This window comes from Hyperolius riggenbachi, chromosome 6 (assembly GCF_040937935.1).
Source record: "Hyperolius riggenbachi isolate aHypRig1 chromosome 6, aHypRig1.pri, whole genome shotgun sequence".
In the NCBI taxonomy this organism is placed as follows: Eukaryota; Metazoa; Chordata; class Amphibia; order Anura; family Hyperoliidae; genus Hyperolius; species Hyperolius riggenbachi.
In genome coordinates this window covers 177,992,321-178,012,939 of record NC_090651.1, presented here as the reverse complement: position 1 = coordinate 178,012,939, position 20,619 = coordinate 177,992,321, and the positions used below count along the sequence as shown (strand labels likewise).

The 20,619-nt window shown below is 46.7% G+C and overlaps 1 protein-coding gene across 2 annotated transcripts in view; it reads left to right on the top strand.

The window, feature by feature from the left end:
- SERHL2 (serine hydrolase like 2) overlaps positions 1–20,619 on the top strand; it is a 1,569,464-nt gene that overhangs the window by 1,513,773 nt on the left and 35,072 nt on the right. The window lies entirely within an intron of this gene.

The window sequence follows — 20,619 nt, the reverse complement described above, 5'->3', positions numbered from 1 at the left end:
ATCAGCCAATTATGTTTCTTCCAGCCCATCATCCATGTAGCCAGACCATTCACTACTGACCAAGAATCTGTAAAAATGTGGCATTGTCCCCCTTGCTCTCTTTTTAGTGCCAAAAATACTGCCATTAATTCAGCATATTGGCTACTCATACCATCACCTTCTACTGTGAGGGTAACTGACATTTTAGGGTTGTATGCCACACTTTTCCACCTTCTACCTCCTCCCATATATTTGGCTGATCCATCCGTGAACCAAGCATGTTCTTTTTGTTGTTCTGTTAATGCCTCAAAGCCTTTTCCCCACTTTACTGGAGATTCTTGGTTCTCCAGTAAAGCATCAGGAACAAGAGGTGCACCTTCTCTCGAAGGTACACTAGCTACCTTCTCATGCAGTGCAGCTATACCTCCTTCTCCTGGTTTAGCTCTTTGTGAAATGTACCATTTCCACTTAATGATAGTCTGTTCCTGGGCATGTCCCACCCGATTAGTCTTAGGATTGGACATTACCCATTGCATAATTGGTATTTGTGGCCGCAACAGAACCGCATGACCTAAAGTCAATTGCTCTGTCTCTACCAGAGCCCAATAGCAAGCTAACAATTGCTTCTCAAAAGGGATATATTTATCTCCGGCCTCTGGTAATTTTTTGCTCTAGAAACCCAAAGGTACTCTCTTTCCATCCTGTTTTTGCCACAAAGACCAGTTAGCATGTTCGTCTGATACTGAGACATGTAACTCCACATCCCCCTCTCTCATTGGCCATAAATCTACTGCTGTTTGTATGGCCTGCTTGGCAGCTTCAGAGGCAGCCTGTTGTTCCTCTGTCCAAGTGAACTCGTATTTTTTGCGAGTTACCTTGTAGAGCGGTGCCAGTAACAGCCCTAAGTGAGATATATGCTGTCTCCAGAAACCAAACAATCCTATGTAGGACTGCATCTCTTTCTTATTTCTGGGGGTTGGGAAATCAAGAATCTTTTGCTTTACCTTAGGGAGAATTTCCCTGTGTCCTTTATTCCATTGAATACCAAGGAACTTCACTGTTTGTGCTGGTCCTTGGATTTTTGCTGGATTGATTTCCCAACCCTTCTCTTTCATATGTGCTACAAGTTTATCTAATTCAGCTTGTAGGCTTTCTGCATCCTTTCCCTGTATCATTATATCATCAATATAATGAGAAAGTTGCATCTCTGGTGATAGTTTCACATCATCAAGATGTTCCGCCACCACCCTGTGACATATTGTTGGACTGTGTAGCCACCCCTGCGGTAGCCTAGTGAATGTGTACTGTCTACCTAACCAGGAGAAAGCAAATTGATCTTGAGCCTTCTCTTCTATTGGAATTGTAAAGAAGGCATTCACAAGATCTGCTGTTACATACCAAGTGCCTGGATGTTTCTGGATATTTTCAATAATGCCAATAGTGTCTGGCACGGCTGCTGTCAAAGGTGAAGTATATTTGTTTAACTCCCTGTAGTCAACTGTCATCCTCCATGACCCATCACTTTTTTTGATGGGCCATACAGGATTTTTCCAGGCAGTGGTAGTAGGTCTTATGACACCTACCTCAACCAACTCTTTTATAGTCTGTGAAATTTCAATGTGTCCCCCTGGTATCCTGTAGTGCTTCATAGCTATCAATTTAGTAGCTGGTGGTATATGTACTGGAGGGACTAATTCTCTTTTGATTTTGAAAGGGACCCCCTCCTGGTAGTGGACTAATTTGTCTTTCAACAATTTCCCACTACATTCAAGCATCAGGCAGCGTCCCTCAACCTCAAGTTGAGCCTGTTCCGCCTTTTCTCGATCCTGTGCGCTTGTGCACACCACGATATGCAGAGGCCAACACCCAGCTCCTTCTAGCTAGGGTAACTGCATCACCTACCTTGGCAGGGAGTTTTTCAAGTACTTGAACTAAATCAACCGGTTCTGATTCTTTTAACTGCTTATCCCATGATTCTGCCAACCCATGGCTAGCTAATTCCACTGCTATAATATTATATGGAGGCTCGGTCCAGCCGGGGATCTCCGCAGGTTCTTTTAGGGATTTGGCCTTTTTCTTAAACATATTGCCTTAGTTTTGGCACACTGCCAACTGGGCATGGCTTTGACCAGAGGTGCCCCTCAACTTCTAGACACCAATGGTCAAACTTCCCACAGGTAAATTTTGCTTAGTTCAAAAGATATCTTGACTTGAAACTAAGTGGGAGGAGCTACCGACTCCAAACTTTGCCCACACCTGTAATCTGTCCTAAAATATATAAATATCAAGTATCAAGTCAATATACCATACAGGGGCAATTTTACAAAGATTTATATTAATTGCCCCATTAACTGGCAAAATGCCAAATGGAGAATGGTGCATCGCTACTAAAAGATCAAAATATGTCCTATCTGCCTGCAGACTAGCTTGCTAATGTGTCTTTCTCCTAACAGCCAGTCATTCACACAAGCTCTTCAGACTGGTATCACCGCCCTCCCCAAATTTCTTTTAACCATTCCCCAAATTTGTTTTAAGGACCTCTGCCAAACCTCCAGGGCTGGAAACGGAGTTGAAGCCACTGGCAATGGGGCACATTTAGGTGACTTTCCCGACACTACCTGAAATGGGGAAAATCCTGAAGAGGAACTTTTCAGATTGTTGTGTGCAAATTCTGCAAACGGCAAGAATTTTACCCAGTCGGTTTGTGCATCTGCAACATCTCAGAAACTGTTCCAGGGACTGGTTGACTCTTTCGGTCTGGCCATTGGTCTGTGGGTGGTAGCCTGATGAAAAAGAAAGATCCATATCTAACTGATGGCAAAATGCCCTCCAAAACTTAGACACGAATTGGACTCCCCGATCTGACACTATATTTTCCGGAATGCCATGCAGCCGGAAAATGTGCTGGATGAAGAGATCAGCCAATTCCTGGGCCGAGGGGAGTCCTTTCAGGGGGACAAAATGAGCCATCTTACTGAATCGATCGCCTACCACCCAAATGACCGTCATGCCCTCAGACCTGGAGAGTTCGCCCACAAAATCTATGGACAAATGGGTCCAAGGTTCACAGTCTGTTGCCAATGACGGCCACCAAGCACATCTAGCAAGCAGATCCTGAGTTCTGGTGGCCCCAGGATGCCCAGCATTCTTGTGGGAATGAAACAGCTGCAACAGTTGTAGGCAAAAAGGCAATGGTACAAACAGGACCCCCTCAGGCTTCCCCTCTGGAACATCCTGTTGAAATGGACTCAGAGTGACAGTCCAGTCTTTCCAGGTCTCAGTGGCTGCCAGGACCACCTTCTGAGGTAGAATGGTCTCAGGGGCTGAGGGCTGTACTGTCTCGGGCTCAAAACACCTGGATAAGGCATCAGCCTTTTTGTTCTTACTACCAGGGGTATACGTGATTATAAATCTGAATCTCGAAAAGAATAACGACCACCGGGCCTGTCGGGGCGAAGTCTCTTAGCGCCCTCAATGTACTCTAAATTTTTGTGGTCCGTGTAAACTGTAATGGTGTGTTCTGCCCCTTCTAGCCAATGTCGCCATTCCTCAAAGGCCAACTTGATGGCTAGAAGTTCCCGGTTGCCTATATCGTAGTTTTACTCTGCGGGTGAAAACCTACGGGAAAAATAGGCACAAGGGTGGAGTTTCCCCTGCAAACCAGAACGCTGAGACAGCACAGCCCCTACCCCTACCTCTGAGGCATCAACCTCTACGATAAAGGGAAAGGTAATGTCTACATGTCTCAATATGGGTGCAGAACAGAACGATTTCTTCAGAGTGGAGAAAGCAGCATGGGCCTCTGGGGACCAGTGGTGAGTGTCTGCCCCTTTCTTGGTGAGACTGGTGAGAGGCGAGATCACCGTAGAGTACCCCTTTATGAACCTCCTGTAGTAGTTGGCGAACCCCAGGAATCTCTGGAGTGCCTTCAGTCCTACAGGCTGAGGCCACTCCAAGACAGTAGAAACCTTTCCAGGGTTCATAGAGAGGCCAGAGGTCGAGATTATGTACCCCAGAAAGGCGACAGAGGTCACTTCGAAAATGCATTTTTCCAATGTAGCATACAGCATATTCTGTCTCAACTACCGTAGCACAAACTTAACATGTTTCCTATGTTCTGGGAGGTTGGATGAAAAAATCAGTATATCATCTAAGTACACCAAGACGAATCTGCCCAACACCTCTCTGAACACCTCGTTAATCAGCTCTTGGAAGACGGCCGGGGCGTTACACAACCCGAAGGGCATCACCAGGTACTCGTAATGCCCGTCGGGTGTGTTAAAGGCCGTCTTCCATTCATCACCATCCCTGATACGCACAAGGTTGTATGCACCCCTCAAATCCAGCTTCGAGAAATAGCATTGGTGACCTGGGTAAACAAATCGTCAATTAAAGGCAAAGAATAACAATTTTTTACTGTAATCTTATTTAAGCCCCGATAATCAATGCAGGGACGGAGGCCTCCATCCTTCTTTTTCACGAAAAAGAATCCTGCCCCTGCTGGTGACCGAGAGGGACGAATAAAACCTTTAGCCAAATTTTCTCGGATGTACTCTTGCATAGCCAATTTCTCTGGCCCAGATAAATTATAGAGATGACCTCTAGGGGGCATACAACCAGACCTGAGATCGATGGGACAATCAAAAGGACGGTGGGGAGGAAGTTTATCTGCTGATTTGGGACTAAACACGTCAGCAAAGTCTGAATACTGGCTTGGCAAACCTTCCACCTGAATCTTGGTGTTACCCAAGGTTACCTTCGCTAAACAATGATGATGGCAATGGGTAGACCAGCTCGTTAGCTGACCTGAAGCCCAATTGATCTGAGGGGATTGAAGTTGTAACCATGGCATGCCAAGGATGATCATGGAAGTTGTCATCCGCAAAACCAGAAACTGTAGACTCTCATTATGTAACACCCCCACCGTGACCCTTAACTCTGGGGTCTGAGACAGAGGATATTTACTCTGCAGAGGAGAGTCGTCTACTGCAGTGACCAGAATCCGTTGAGTCAAAGGAGAAATAGGAATCCCCAATTTCTTTGCAAATTCGTAATCCATAAAGTTGGCTGCTGAGCCAGAGTCTAGGAAGGCCTCAGTGGCAACTATTTGATCTTCCCAAGATATAGAACAAAGGGAGGAGCAAACGTTTATCGTCTGGAGGTAAAGACTGCGCGCCTAGGGTATTACCTCCGACTACACCTAGGCGGCAGAGTTTCCCAACTTCTTGGGACAATTCTGCACTTTGTGACCCTCCTCTGCACAGTATAGACAGAGCTGTTCTGATTTTCTGCGATTCTGCTCCACCCGGGACAATTTTGACCGACCAATCTCCACTGGTTCCGGCGGAGGTGACACAGGTGGAGGAGAGGCGTAGGAAACATATCTCACATTGTTCCTACTTCGAGTCTGTCTCTGGTAGCGTAGACGACGATCAACCCTGACAGCTAATGAAATGGCCTCGTCAATAGACTTCGGCTCAGGATGACCCAGCATTAGATTAGAGACCGCGTCTGACAACCCTGACAAAAACCAGTCCAGAAGTGCAAATGACCCCCATCTAGCTGAAACTGCCCATCTCCTGAACTCAGCTGCGTAAATTTCAACCGGATCCTTGCCTTGCTGCAAAGTCTTGAGCTACCGCTCAGCGGTAGAGGCAATGTCCGGATCATTATAAATTATAGCCATAGCTTTAAAAAATTCCTCAACCGAGGTTAGGGCCTCATGCCCTGTCTGGAGACTATATGCCCAGGTCTGGGAATCACCTGACAGCAGAGTCTTAATAAACGTAATTCTCTGTGCCACGGTCCCTGATGAATTAGGCCTTAACTCAAAGTAGGATAACACTCGATTTCTAAAATTCTGAAAGTCAGATCTGTGACCAGAAAACCTTTCGGGCACAGGCATACGTAAGTCTGTACCTGGAGGAGATCGCACTAAATTCACAGCCGTCTGTAGGAGTTGTGCAGACCCAGACAAAGCGTTGATCTGGGTTTGATGACTGTCCAGCACTTGGATTAAATTTTCCACCGAGGTGGTGAGTGCATCAAGACTGCTGTTAAGTGCGTCCATTTGGTTTGGGTCTGCCGTTCTGTAACGATCGGTGTCAGCACACAGAGAGAATCTAATTATTGGTGATCTGCAGTATCACCAAGAATACAGATATATACCTGATTATGGATGATCTGCAGAATCACCAATAATCCAAGTATAACTAACCTCTGGACACCTGTATAGTGTGAGTGTTTGGTGCAACAGTAATAACTTTGAGTGAGACCACCCAAGGAGCAGGTGGTCTTTGGCAGTATAGGAAAAACCTCCCTCTGGGAAGTGCAAGAACCTTCCAGCAGCCTGAGATATCCAAAAGGGGTTGAGCTCCAGGCTGAATAGCAGGAAGGACCTGTGGCTGAGTGACGGCAACACACGGGCAGACAAGGTACAAAGACAGAAGGCTGATTCGGTAACCAAGGACAGGCAGGGTTGGCAACAGGTAATCAGATATGCGTAGGTACCGAATCAGAAAGCAGAGGGATAGTCAGAAATGCAATAGGTCATAACAGATATCAAACAATGCCTAGTCTTGGGTGTGAGGTCCGTGGTCTCGACACCCTGGAACTAGTCTGAAGTAATATGATGGTACACAGTATCCCTAGTCTTAGGTGTGAGGTCCGTGGTCTCGACACCCTGGAACTAGTCTGAAGTATAACACAATGATAACACAGAATCCCTAGTCTTGGGTGTGAGGTCCGTGGTCTCAACACCCTGGAACTAGTCTGCAGTATAACACAATAACACAGAGTCCCTAGTCTTGGGTGTGAGGTCCGTGGTCTCAACACCCTGGAACTAGTCTGGAGTATAACACAATGATAACACAGAGTCCCTAGTCTTGGGTGTGAGGTCCGTGGTCTCAACACCCTGGAACTAGTCTGGAGTATAACACAATGATAACACAGAGTCCCTAGTCTTGGGTGTGAGGTCCGTGGTCTCAACACCCTGGAACTAGTCTGGAGTATAACACAATGATAACACAGAGTCCCTAGTCTTGGGTGTGAGGTCCGTGGTCTCAACACCCTGGAACTAGTCTGGAGTATAACACAATGATAACACAGAAGTAATCTGGCTCAGTGTGAATTCCCAGGTCCTCCTGGTTCTAACACACTGTAGGATCTGACTATGGTCTGAGTGCTTTCACGTAAGTGTTCGCAACGGCAGACAACTTGAGACTGACCAGCAGTGACTATATATAGAGCGGCGCTCTCCATTGCCACCCATCACCGATCAACCAATAGCCACTTGCTCTGAGGTCAGCTGACCAACCTGGTCAGCGTATCCCTCCTCGTTTGTCATAAAGGTTCTGCCTCTCAGCTCGCGCGTATTCCTCAACCTGTGTGAACTACCAGACCCAGCCACACCAGATGCGCGCTGCTGCGTGCAAACCGCCGCGCTGAGCAGAATAAGCCGCCTTGCTGCCAGTACACGCGGCGGCTTTTCCGCGTTCCATTACAGTATTCAGGTCATTTGAGAGTTATTTTGAGACCCCCATGTTGCTACTCTTCAGAGAAAATTCAAAGAGGAGGGAAACTTACAATTGACCCCCTTAAATACTCTTTCTCACAATTGGATTCACCTGTGTATGTAGGTCAGGGGTCACTGAGCTTACCAAGCCAATTTGAGTTCCAATAATTCATTCTAAAGGTTTTGGAATTAATAAAATGACAACAGTGCCCACATTTATGCACCTGCCTAATTTTGTTTAAACAATTATTGTTCACTTTCTGTAAATCCAATACACTTTGTAAGAATCTATACAAATACCAAGATCCAATACATCTTTGTAAGAATCGACGTTGGTCGCTATTGGCAACAACACTACACCTTCGTTCGGCACCATATCACAGGAAGTGGGATAACTTGACTCTCATCACAGCAAGCAGCATAGGAGATAGAACTTCTTAGGCGTCATCACAGTTTCAAGGAGTTTATTCTGTAAAGAGATATACAGATGCTCATCCCTACACAGCGAAGCAATTGTTCTGTAGTAAGTCCTCTTGCGTTACAGTTCTTGGTTCCATTGCATGGCAACCAGGTTTTCTGTTATGTTCCATCTATACTACGTAGCCCGTAGGCCTATATACAGCATACAGTTAGATAATATGACAATACATTACAAATAAAAGTAAAGGGTGGGAGTCATCAGCCAGATTTAGAAGAAGCAGCAGTATTTAGAAGTGGCTCTCTGGAGCCTGTCAGCTGCTTTAGTACCAACCACCAAAGAGTTAAATGTGACATCATCTGAGCAGGAACTCATCGCCTGCTATTGGCTGATAAAACCTTGTGATATAATGACAGGCACGGTCTTTACTGCGCATGCCCGAACTATCACCTAGTTCTAAGAACTGTCATCATATTCCTTTGTTTAATGTTCTTGTGAGAATATTTTCATAACAATGGCTCATATGTATGTTGTTCGTCACCAGCTAGTCTGGCCTCAACACTGGTAAACTCTTTAACCGTGGCTGGTTTTGTGTAAGACACAAAACCATGTTCCAGTGTTTCTAGAAATGCTTCTTAAAGGGAGACTCTGCAAATCAACTAAACTCAGTTAAAGTTACTGAGGCCTATGAATTCAATCATATAATACTTAAATTCTTACAGTCCCCCCTGAAAAGGCTTGATCTGCAGATCCATTCCCTTCTACTGGTTCAGACAGCACCCGTTTTCTTTTCTTTATGTTTACACTTTCTCTGCTGTAGGTGGTTATCCCTGGGAGAGAGAGCAAGACCTCTTGGCCTTCCTGTAACCAGGCTATCTGGGGATGCCCTACTTCTAGGTCCCTATATACCACATTCTCAGCATTTGCGTCACTTGCATTGTTCCTTACAAACTTGCATGATCATGGAAAAGTGAAACTTGTTTGTCTGTTAAGCAACGGAGCAGTGCCAGGTGTCTTCTAAAAGAATGCCTTTAAACAATTAGCTCCAGCATAGGTAATGCTGAAAACTATACACCTAACCTTATATGTCACTTAGCTTGGAAATATTGGCTTATGAGACTGTTTATCTGACACCAATCTCTTAACCCTGTTAATTTGTTTGCGTAATTTTACACACAAACTCACCTGTGTAATGATGCCCAAGATTGTCATCCCCATCATTATGACCAGTGGGTGTAGAAATAAATTTTGAACTGCAGAGGCCCAGTCCAAGTGTCCCTGGAACATCGCCAGAAACCTTCTCCATCAGGTCAGACTGGAACTCACCTGAATTGCCAGCATAATGACAAATCTACTTGTTTCACCTCCCCGTTTAGCACCAAAAAATGTTGACCTCTCAGGTCATGGTGTAAGACATGTGTGGAAGAAACAGGTGTCCCCAGTGATACTACTGGAAAAACTACCTGGGTTTTTCCATCGGTAGGAACTATGGAAGTAGCGGTGCATAAAGAATTGTCGCACTCTTTCCACCTGTTTACCCAGACATCTCGGTGCCTCCATGCAAAATATCCTTCCCCAGGAAAATCGATGAATCTCTCCTTGTCAAATCTCAGTTGTAAAGGAGTTTTACCTTCTGATAAGGCTTGAGCCATTATCTTAAAATCCGCTGTTCACTCGGTCTGCATAGACAAGCATGCTGTTTCCCATGCAGTACCCCTAGCATGTGCAATCATCTTCTGAAGAATTATTTGAATCTGCCTTTGAGTGTACCCCAGAATTTAATTTGTGTTGTGCGTTAACTGACTAGACTTTTACTGTCACGGTTCCCCTTCTCATTATACAAGATCTATTTGGACCTTTAAACTCTAGTGACTGTGGGACTAGGGGCGCTATTTTTAAACTCCCTCGTTTTAGTCCCATCACCCTTCCATCATAGAGAAGGGTGGGATACCTGATGTATCCCAGGATTCTACCTCTCTACTCCAAAAAGTCCTCTGATCCATTAAACTCACATCCCATGCTAACCCTTGTGGCCCTCCCCAGAAGAATATTGTAGGTACTTTTTCTTCTGGGAAATTGATTAGTATCTCAATGACAAAAGATGTTCCCAACTGTCCTGATTGGACCTTTGCCCCCCTTATCTCCTGAGGCAAAATACGTACCTTCGGTTGGGAAGAATGTACTCTCTGCAATTTTTCAATTAAAAGTACCTCCTCACTTACCCATCAAGCATGAGAATAAGTGGATGAATATGGACTGTGTAATCTTGTCTCATATTGTGAACCGTGTAGTGAGGATGATGTTACCTGTGTTGACACTCCCTTTCCTGCGATCGCTCTCCCCACCCTCTTTGTCACCTGAACATGTGGCTGGATCTCGATTTTTACTTCTCGTTTTGAGAACCAAAACCCTTCTGCTTTCCAGCCTTTACGTGTGTATAGTTGTCTCAGAGACACCCTCTTTTGGTTGCTCCAGAGTGTGATATTGTTCACTGCTTCTCTCCTGGAAGAGAATTGATACTTACTGCTCATTCCTCTCCAATCTAGAACCATCTCACTCCAGAGAACCAAGACAAGGTAATCCTGAACAACACACTCCACCTTTTGCATGTACCCATTCTACTGCAATGTACCTTTTAACAAAACTTTAGATCGGTGCGTTGGTTCCGGGAGTGTGACATTCCAGTGCAGATTTAAGTTGCCATTCACACATTGCCGGCGGGGTGAAACTTTTGCCTCAGGCGGCAAATTTCTAGGGGCGGCATCCGCCCGTCGGTGAGTGCGGGGAGCCGGCCGCCCAGCTGGAGGGGTAGCGGGCAGGACGGGGGTATTGGGCCTAGCGGCGGGGAGGGGGGTCGGACCCCCCTCCCTCGCCTGGGCCCCCGTCCTCCGCTCCCCTCCAGCCTTAAATAGATCAGAAGCGCAACTCATAAGAGGCAGTGGGCGGGGAGGACTCACCTCTTCCTCGATCCAGCGTGCGCTCCACTGATGTCACTTCCTGCAACGCCGCCCACTGTATTGTAAGTGGACGGCGCTGCAGGATGGGACGTCAGTGGAGCGCACGCTGGATCGAGCGAGGAAGAGGTGAGTCCTCCCCGCCCACTGCCTCTTACGAGTAGCGCTTCTGATCTATTTAAGGCTGGAGGGGAGCGGAGGACAAGGGACCCAGGCGAGGGAGGGGGGGGGTCCGACTGCCCTCCCCGCCGCTAGGCCCAATACCCCCGCCCTGCCCGCTACCCCACCAGCTCGGCGGCGGCAGCAGCAATAATTTTTTCAAAATTTGCCTCAGGCGGCAAAAAGTCTAGGGCCGGCCCTGCGTTCACATCACACTTCCAGCACACTTGACCCTTCACACCTTTCACCAACATTGTGCCATGAAATTTGTTTCCACCTGGCACGAGTGATCTTTTCCTTCTTCCCGGTTCGGTCCAATCGGGCCACTCAGATGGAAGGGCAAAAGGATCAGTACCTTTTTCTCCAAACCTTAAGATGTTTGGGCCTTGTTCTGATTAACCCTTATTGTTCATGAGAATGTCCTCTCCTCGGCAGTGGCGGCTCCAGGAATTTTTTTTAGGGGGTGCTATGCAGGTGCTGGACCAATTTCCGGGGGAGCTGATGGCCGCGGCAAAAAATGGGTGTGGCTACAACCTGTGGCGAAAAAGTGGGCGTGGTCATGACCGGATGAGGGCGGGGCTAACTGTAATTTAAAGTGAACCCAGGGTGAGAGTGATATGGTGGATGCAATATTTATTTCCTTTTAAACAATTTTAGTTGCCTGGCAGCCCTGCTGATCTATTTGGCTGTAGTAGTGAACTGAATTACACCAGAAACAAGCATGCAGCTAATCTTGTCAGTTCTGACAATATTGTCAGAAACCCCTGACCTGCTGCATGCTTGTTCAGGGTCTATGGTTGAAAGAATTAGAGGCAGAGGACCAACACGGCAGCCAGGCAGCTGGTATTACTTAAAAGGAGATAAATATGGCAGCCTCAATATTATTCTCACCTCGGGTTCCCTTTAAAAGTGCAACGCAAAGACAGAGGGCCCAAGTTTTGGTGACCCTTTTCCCAGAAAATTCACATAATTGTGCAGGTTTTCTCAAGAAAACACACGTAATGTGAGCAGATTTTAACAAAAAACACGTCCAATGACCCCAATATGCACAATCGTTATCAGATATGGCCCCAATATGCACAATCGTTATCAGATATGGCCCCAATATGCACAATCGTTATCAGATATGGCCCCAATATGCACAATCGTTATCAGATATGGCCCCAATATGCACAATCGTTATCAGATATGGCCACAATATGCACAATCGTTATCAGATATGACCCCAATATGCACAATCGTTTTCAGATATGACCCCAATATGCACAATCGGTAGCAGATATGGTCCCAATATGCACAATCGGTAGCAGATATGGTCCCAATATGCACAATCGGTAGCAGATATGGTCCCAATATGCACAATCGGTAGCAGATATGGTCCCAATATGCACAATCGGTAGCAGATATGGTCCCAATATGCACAATCGGTAGCAGATATGGCCCCAATATGCACAATCGGTAGCAGATATGGCCCCAATATGCACAATCGGTAGCAGATATGGCCCCAATATGCACAATCGGTAGCAGATATGGCCCCAATATGCACAATCGGTAGCAGATATGGCTCCAATATGCACAATCGGTAGCAGATATGGCTCCAATATGCACAATCGGTAGCAGATATGGCTCCAATATGCACAATCGGTAGCAGATATGACCCCAATATGCACAATCCGTAGCAGATATGACCCCAATATGCACAATCGGTAGCAGATATGACCCCAATATGCACAATCCGTAGCAGATATGACCCCAATATGCACAATCCGTAGCAGATATGGCCCCAATATGCACAATCCATAGCAGATATGGCCCCAATATGCACAATCCATAGCAGATATGGCACCAATATGCACAATCAGCATCACCTGAAAAAGAAAAGAAAAACCCATTTACTCACCTACAGCCAGAAGACCTTCTTTCCCGACCTCCTGTCCCGACCTCATTGTGGCGCGCAGCGCCCGCGCGCCCACGATCCTCTTCCTTCCCGACGTCACGACGAGACTTCCTGCCTGCATGCAGAGCAGGGCTACGGGAAAATGGCCGCCCGAAGCCATGCACTGCAGACTCGAAGTCTGCAGAACAGGGCTCCGGGCGGCCATCTTACCGTAGCCCTGCCTGCTGCTCCGTGCTGCCGCTGTGTGAACTGACTTGGCGTCTTTTAGACGCCTGAAGTCACTTCACTCCAGGGGGTGCTTTGGGGGTGCTTGGACAATTCTAGGGGGTGCTCGAGCACCCCCAAACACCCCCCTGGCGCCGCCCCTGCTCCTCGGTCTCCTAGGATGAAATGGCAGCATAGGATCACCATCAGCACAGTACTCTTCATTATGAGAGCACCTCCTTGGGAAAGAAAAACATTAGCAATTTGCATTATGCTTTGCTCAGTCAGTTTTTTAGTCTTTTTCCAATCTTGGAAATCTCACTGTTCTCTAAACCAGGATTGGCCTCTGGACACTTTTGCTTATCCGACTGACATCTCTGTCTCTGCTGCCAGCATCTCAGCTTTCTCGATTCCATATTGCCAAACTCCTGAAATCAAAATACAAACAAATCAATTCTTATGAATGATTTGGGTTTCGCCCTGCGGCTTGTACTCTGTACACCTTAGATTGATCAATATATACCGTAATTGATCTCGTTTCTTTATAGCTCTCCTGAACTCTGTTTACTCTTTTTGGTAGACTGGACCTCTCCACTACTCCTCTCCACTACCTAATGTACAATGTCATAAGTACTTACCTTTTTAAAATGTTCTCCCACGGACTTCACCTTTGGAAGCTCTTACCTCATTGAAAACTCGGACTCATCCCGCCTGTACATACTCAGCCGTAGTATGTACTGAGTACGGATGCCACACACATGTAGCTGCTACCTGCAGACTGCTTTTCAGCTGAGCTTGCAATGCCCTTACACATTTTCGTTGTTACTTACCTAGAACTTCATTGATCGCAACCAGCTCTGCTAGAAGCCCCGTTTGTTGTATCCTCTGACCCATGTTTGCCAATGCTACTACCCCCCTACTTGCCCAAAAAATGGCTACCTCCCTGTAGGAAGGTGTGCTTTGCACTTTAACTACACAGGGTTCAGGGCTACGCATGCCAGCTTCATAGGCCTGCATGAGAATCACTGAATGCCCACTAGGTAGGTAGTCGTATGGCAAACACTGTACTGATACACTGTCACTCTGTAAATGGCAATTCCCTGCTTCTTTGTAATTGCCCCATGAACTGCTTTCAGTTCTGTTCTGTGCTAAACTTGATAGGAGCTGGAAAAAATATATTTAACTAATCAGTGGACGAGGAAAAACACACAAACAGCCCAGCATTGACCTCTTTGTCAGTCTCTGGTCCTGTCCATGACAAAAACCGAAAAAAACGTTTACCGATCTGCCGCCGTGGCGACGGATACCTGGATTGGTCAACTCCTGTTTTTTTCCCACCTCCGGTACACCCTTATGTACTGTTCCCCCCTTTCTCTATTGGGAAATCATGTTGCACCACTCTTTAAGGTGCATCACATAAAGGAATAATCCCCTAAGTAACCCTGTCCAGATAACCCCTGATCCGCCCTTGCAAATCATTCCCCGGGAAATATCTGACATCTATGTGTCTCCATGTACCTTGCTGGAAAACAGCAACAGCAACTATGATTGTCTCATAGCCACTGCATGTTTCACATCTCTGGCATTCTTTCTCCCCATGACCAGACTCTGGGAAGATACTCTGTAATCTGGGATACTCTGTAGAGTGTCTCTGCCCCTTCTATGGATTTCCCGATCAGCTGCTCCATGCAAGGTGCCCGTTTGCACAGCCCTGATCCCTGGATCCATGGCCCCCTCCCTCGCTGACTTGCCAGCCTCTCATTGAGGGCGTGCCCTTACGTGGGCGCTTCCAGCACCACCCCCCCACATACGTCACAAATATCGGGGCGGCCCCTGAGCTCTGTCACCATCTTGGAAACTGGAACATGCCAGACAGACCTACCGCAAGTCTGCTATTTGTGTTACCATCAGCCCTCTATCGGCTAGACAGACAAAAGGAAAAAAAAAAACAATGCAAACACATTGACAGTATTAACATGTGATCTATACATATCTTCCTGATTCAGAAATCTCTGTTCTCAGACACACGGTTTGTGAGCCACAATCTCTACCCTGCAGGACATCTCACAAACTCCCGCTACTAACCCATACATGCTGACAGATACACCCACGTAAACCTGTGTCATCCATCATACCGCTTCACACAGAACTCTGATTCTGTGATGGAGAAAAACAACGTAAACAAAAACACACAGCGTCACACAATCTCACAGCTGTAACTCTTAACTTCATCATCCTTCCCCCTTCTCACTCCGAAGGGGGGGGCATTCCTGTGCGCAGCAGGAGAAAAGAAACCACACTGAACTGTACAGAAGAACAAAACTACTAGATATAGCATATATCGCTGCGCAGCTTCGCACCCCTCCCTCCGGAATGCGAGACGAAGGACCGCTCTCACACAAATCCTCCCACCGTTCTGTAACCGACGAGGTAGGCAGCAGGGATAACAGTAACTCCTGAAAACATGCCTTTCACAGCGCAACTGTAGAATCCTATATGTGACCAACTGAAATCATTCACCCAGGGCTTAGAAAACACACATAACACAAACTGCAAACTTCATACGCACTACACAGAGACAACTAAACAGAGACAACTTGAAACACAGGAACTATGAACAAGAACTATGCCAAATCACATGTACGCTGCCCACACTGGAGCTGCCGCGCCAGCCTCCCCTCCCCCCCTCCCTAAAAACCCGTGGGAGGGCGAGAGGATTTTGCGGCCACAAACATAACACACAGAGTGCATTATCAAACTTAGTGTATATCACCAAATACAATATACTAAAATAAAATAAGCTCCAGTTGCCTGTGTGCAGTGAGACACTCCCCAAATCGAATGACAGTTCGTACAGCCGTGGCAAATCTTTCTCACGAATCTCTGGACGCCCTCAGAGCTTCTGAGACCTCTGCTCAGCTGATCCATTCGTTCCCCTTAAGGCAATTTGCCCAGCCGCTGCCTGGGATCACTCCTTCTCTGGATCCTGTTTCGGCATTAACTGTGTGTACAGCACAGTGTCTCTGATGCCCCAAGAGATTCGCCGCTATAATTACTCGAACTTCATTCCGTGCTCCGGCTTCTTTCAGCCTCGCACACACTTATCTTACTTGATAAGCTTCCAGTGTCTTCTCCGCTTGGTTGCTGTGAAAGTCCTTGGTAGACTGACATCTATGGCCCTGACCTTTTCTGCAAGACAGCACTGGGTTTCATGGCACCAATTGTAAGAATCTATATGTTGGTTGCTATTGGCAACAACACTACACCTTTGTTCGGCACCATATCACAGGAAGTGGGATAACTTGACTCTCATCACAGCAAGCAGCATAGGAGATAGAACTTCTTAGGCGTCATCACAGTTTCAAGGAGTTTATTCAGTAAAGAGATATACAGATGCTCATCCCTACACAGCGAAGCAATTGTTCTGTAGTAAGTCCTCTTGCGTTACAGCTCTTAGTTCAATTGCATGGCAACCAGGTTTTCTGTTATGTTCCATCTATACTACGTAGCCCGTAGGCCTATATACAGCATACAGTTAGATAATATGACAATACATTACAAATAAAAGTAAAGGGTGGGAGTCATCAGCCAGACTCAGAAGAAGCAGCAGTATTTAGAAGTGGCTCTCTGGAGCCCGTCAGCTGCTTTAGTACCAACCACCAAAGAGTTAAATGTGACATCATCTGAGCAGGAACTCATCGCCTGCTATTGGCTGATAAAACCTCGTGATATAATGACAGGCATGGTCTTTACTGCGCATGCCCGAACTATCACCTAGTTCTAAGAACTGTCATCATATTCCTTTGTTTAATGTTCTTGTGAGAATATTTTCATAACAATGGCTCATATTTATGTTGTTCGTCGCCAGCTAGTCTGGCCTTAACACTGGATAAACTCTAACCATGTTCCAGTGTTTCTAGAAATGTTGCTCAAAGGGAGACTCTGCAAATCAAGTCTTTTAACCTGCTGAGCGGTCTGGACGAGCTCAGCTCGTCCAACACCGCCAGAGGCTGCCGCTCAGGCCCTGCTGGGCCGATTTCAACCAAATAAAAAGCAGCACACGCAGCCGGCACTTTGCCAGCCGCGTGTGCTGCCTGATCGCCGCTGCAGCGCGGCGATCCGCCGCGTGCAGCGGCGAAAGAGGGTCCCCCCAGCCGCCCGAGCCCAGCGTAGCCGGAACAAACAGTTCCGGCCAGCGCTAAGGGCTGGATCGGAGGCGGCTGACGTCAGGACGTCGGCTGACGTCCATGACGTCACTCCGCTCGTCGCCATGGCGACGAGGGAAGCGAAACACGGAGGGCCGCTCATTGCGGCCTTCCGTGTTATCTCTTGCCGCCGGAGGCGATCGGAAGATCGCCTCCGGAGCGCCCTCTAGTGGGCTTTCATGCAGCCAACTTTCAGCCACCCTGGCGATTTAATCAGAACGCCAGGGTGGTTAACTAAACTTAGTTAAAGTTACTGAGGCCTACGAATTCAATCATATAATACTTAAATTCTTACAAACGTCATTTCACTTCTCAAATAAGGTTTTGTAATCAATAAAATGACAACAGTGCCCAAATTTATGCACCTGCCTAATTTTGTTTAAACAATTATTGTTCACTTTCTGTAAATCCAATAAACTTCAATTTCACTTCTCAAATATGTGTGTGTCTCCTATATGATATATTTAACTGACATTTTTTTTTCGTAACAACCAACGATTTATACAGGAAAATCATGAAGATTAACAAGGTTGCCCAAACTTTCGCACCGCACTGTACTTAACTTATTTAAAGGAGTTGTCAGGGCAATTTTAATAAAATAAACGCTACTTACCGGGGCTTCCTCCAGCCCCAAGCTCCCAGGACCTCCCTCGCCGCAGCTCTGCCCGCAGCCGTTTGCCGGAGCTCCGTCCCAGTCCCCGGCGATGATGTCAGAGCGACCTGGAGGTCGCTCTGTACTGCGCCTGCGCAGTCCGCTCCGGCCCACGTGGCGGTGATTGACAGCGCCGATCGCGCAGGCGCAGAACAGAGTACAGGTCGCTCTGACGTCATCACCGGGGACCGGGTCGGAGCAAATGGCTGCGGGCAGAGCTGCGGCGAGGGAGGTCCTGGGAGCTTGGGGCTGGAGGAAGCCCCCAGTAAGTAGCGTTTATTTTATTAAAATTGCCCTGACAACTCCTTTAAGAAACTGACTTGTAGATGAAAAGGGTATCACCAGGGCCGAGCCGAGGCATAGGCTGGAGAGGCTCCAGCCTCAGGGCGCAGTACAGGAGGGGGCGCAGAATTCATTCAGCTGTCATTCCTAATTGTGTTTGAAGCAGAAATAAATAAGAAAAGGGGATACATGGCAGTGACTGCAAGCCAGATAACTAGATATTAAGGTGTTGGTGAGGTTGTGGGCCCTGTGGCGCCTCTTAGTCTTATAGCAATCAATGTGTGACGGCTGGGGTGGGAGGGATGGAGGGGCGCACTTTGGTGTCTCAGCCTCGGGTGCTGGAGGACCTTGTCCCGGCTCTGGGTATCACCATCTGATTCCTCTTCTGTTAGCGGTCATCCAATGGGCTCTCTGTGGTAGTCCCTTGGTAGGCTTGGCAGAGTGTAACGGCCATTCGTTGAGCTGTACCGGTGGAAAATCCAAGGTCTGTGAATTTCTGCAGATCATTGGGTTAGTACAAGAATGCTGTTCTGCAGTTGTGGCAGACTTGTAGGTGAAAAGGGTATCACCATCTGCAGGCAATCTTCCTGTCTCTAAGTATGTCCAGGAACGGACGGACAGCTCTGCGTATCTGTAATGTTAGCTTTGAGAGGTCAAGTAGAATAGCAATCTTGGCTCTGTCCAAGTCAATTTCACCCATGCCTTTCTTTCACCCACTGCTTTCATTATTGCCTCCTTAACTTCATAGTAGTGTATGCTGCAAATAACATTACTAGCACCTGTTAGCACCGATCCTGAAAGGTGCAAAGTGTGGTGGGCTCTATCAATTTTGATATGGTCATCTCTCTCATTACCCAGGAACTTATTGAAGATGCCCAGGAGGGTTGGAATGAGGTCTGCCGCTTTGGTTGCCTCAATTCTGCCTTATTCTGAGATTGTTCCGGTGATGCCGGTCTTCTTGATCATCTAGTCGCATATACAAGTCTCGTATTTGCTGTTTGTGCTTTGCAATTAGGCTCTGCTGTTTGTTTTGGGTCTGCTCTAGTCTCTCCACTTTCTTTTCTGTGTCTTCTACTCTGTTGCCTATTGGCTTAATTTCTGGCTTGACACTGTTAACTCAGCCTCATGGTCAGAGGAACAACAACAACTTTATTGAGACACAACATTAACATACAGCTAGAATGCAGTACTAGAATTGTACTGTAGGTGGCAGCAGCAGTACTTTGAGATTACTGTAAGTGGCATCAGATATATAAATCTATATATCCTAACATCTCCCTTCTTTTGCAAATATAAGTAAATGCTAAACATAAGACAGTTTGTGGACTGCTGCATCTAAGGAAAAAACAAGTTAGAGGATGTAGTCTCTATAATTTCAAAGGTGTTCTGATAACTCGAGTTCGAGTGCAACGAGGGGGTGCAGACTCATCATCTGCAGGTGACCCCAACTCCGATTCATTTAGCAATGTATTGTCCGGTATGTTCACAGCTGGACTGTCCCTGTCCGTCGTAGAGGGTTCCTCATTATCTGTATCACTTCTCTCCTCTGTTGCTCTAAGAAATCTCCTGTTCCTTCGGTACAAATGTCCGTCAGCTTCTACTACATATGAGCGTGGAGCAACTTGCTGTACACATGTTCCTTTTCGCCACAGTCCGTCACCTGAGGAAGGTGCTGGTTGCATGCGTACTGATTGCCCTATAGTCAACTCAGGGAGTTCCTTGGCTCCTTTATCATAGTGCAATTTTGCTTTTTTGCGTTTAAGTTCAAGCTGTTCGACTACTCCGTCAATCACTTTGGGAACCAGTAGCCTTTGAGCTGTGGGAAGAAGAGTTCGTGTTCTTCTAGCCTTTGGACTGGACTACTCTTATTCCCTTCTGTTGGTGTATTTCTCCAATCTAAGACAGCTTTCCAAAGATCCTTGCCATCTCTCTTGGCTTTCTTTATAAGTGTCTTTGCTATTTTAACAGCTGATTCGGCCTTGCCATTGGATTGGCTGTGGTACGGGGATGATGTAATGTGTTCAAATTCCCACTTTCTAACAAATTGGTCAAACTCAGAGCTGACGAATTGTGGTCCATTATCTGTAATGACCGAGTTAGGTATTCCATGCCGACTAAAATGTATCTTGCAGCATTCAATTATTGTCCTTGAGTTGTGTCAGTTAATGCATCTATCTCCCAGAAGTCTGAGTAGTAATCGACTACTATCAAATAGTCCTGTCCATGCACAGAGAACAGGTCCATTCCCAGCTTACTCCAGGGTAGAGTTGGCAAACTGTGTGTCATAAGAGGTTCCTTTGTCTGCCTGCGTAGAAATTCATTGCAAGTATTGCAGTCCTGAATTGCAGCAATCAGA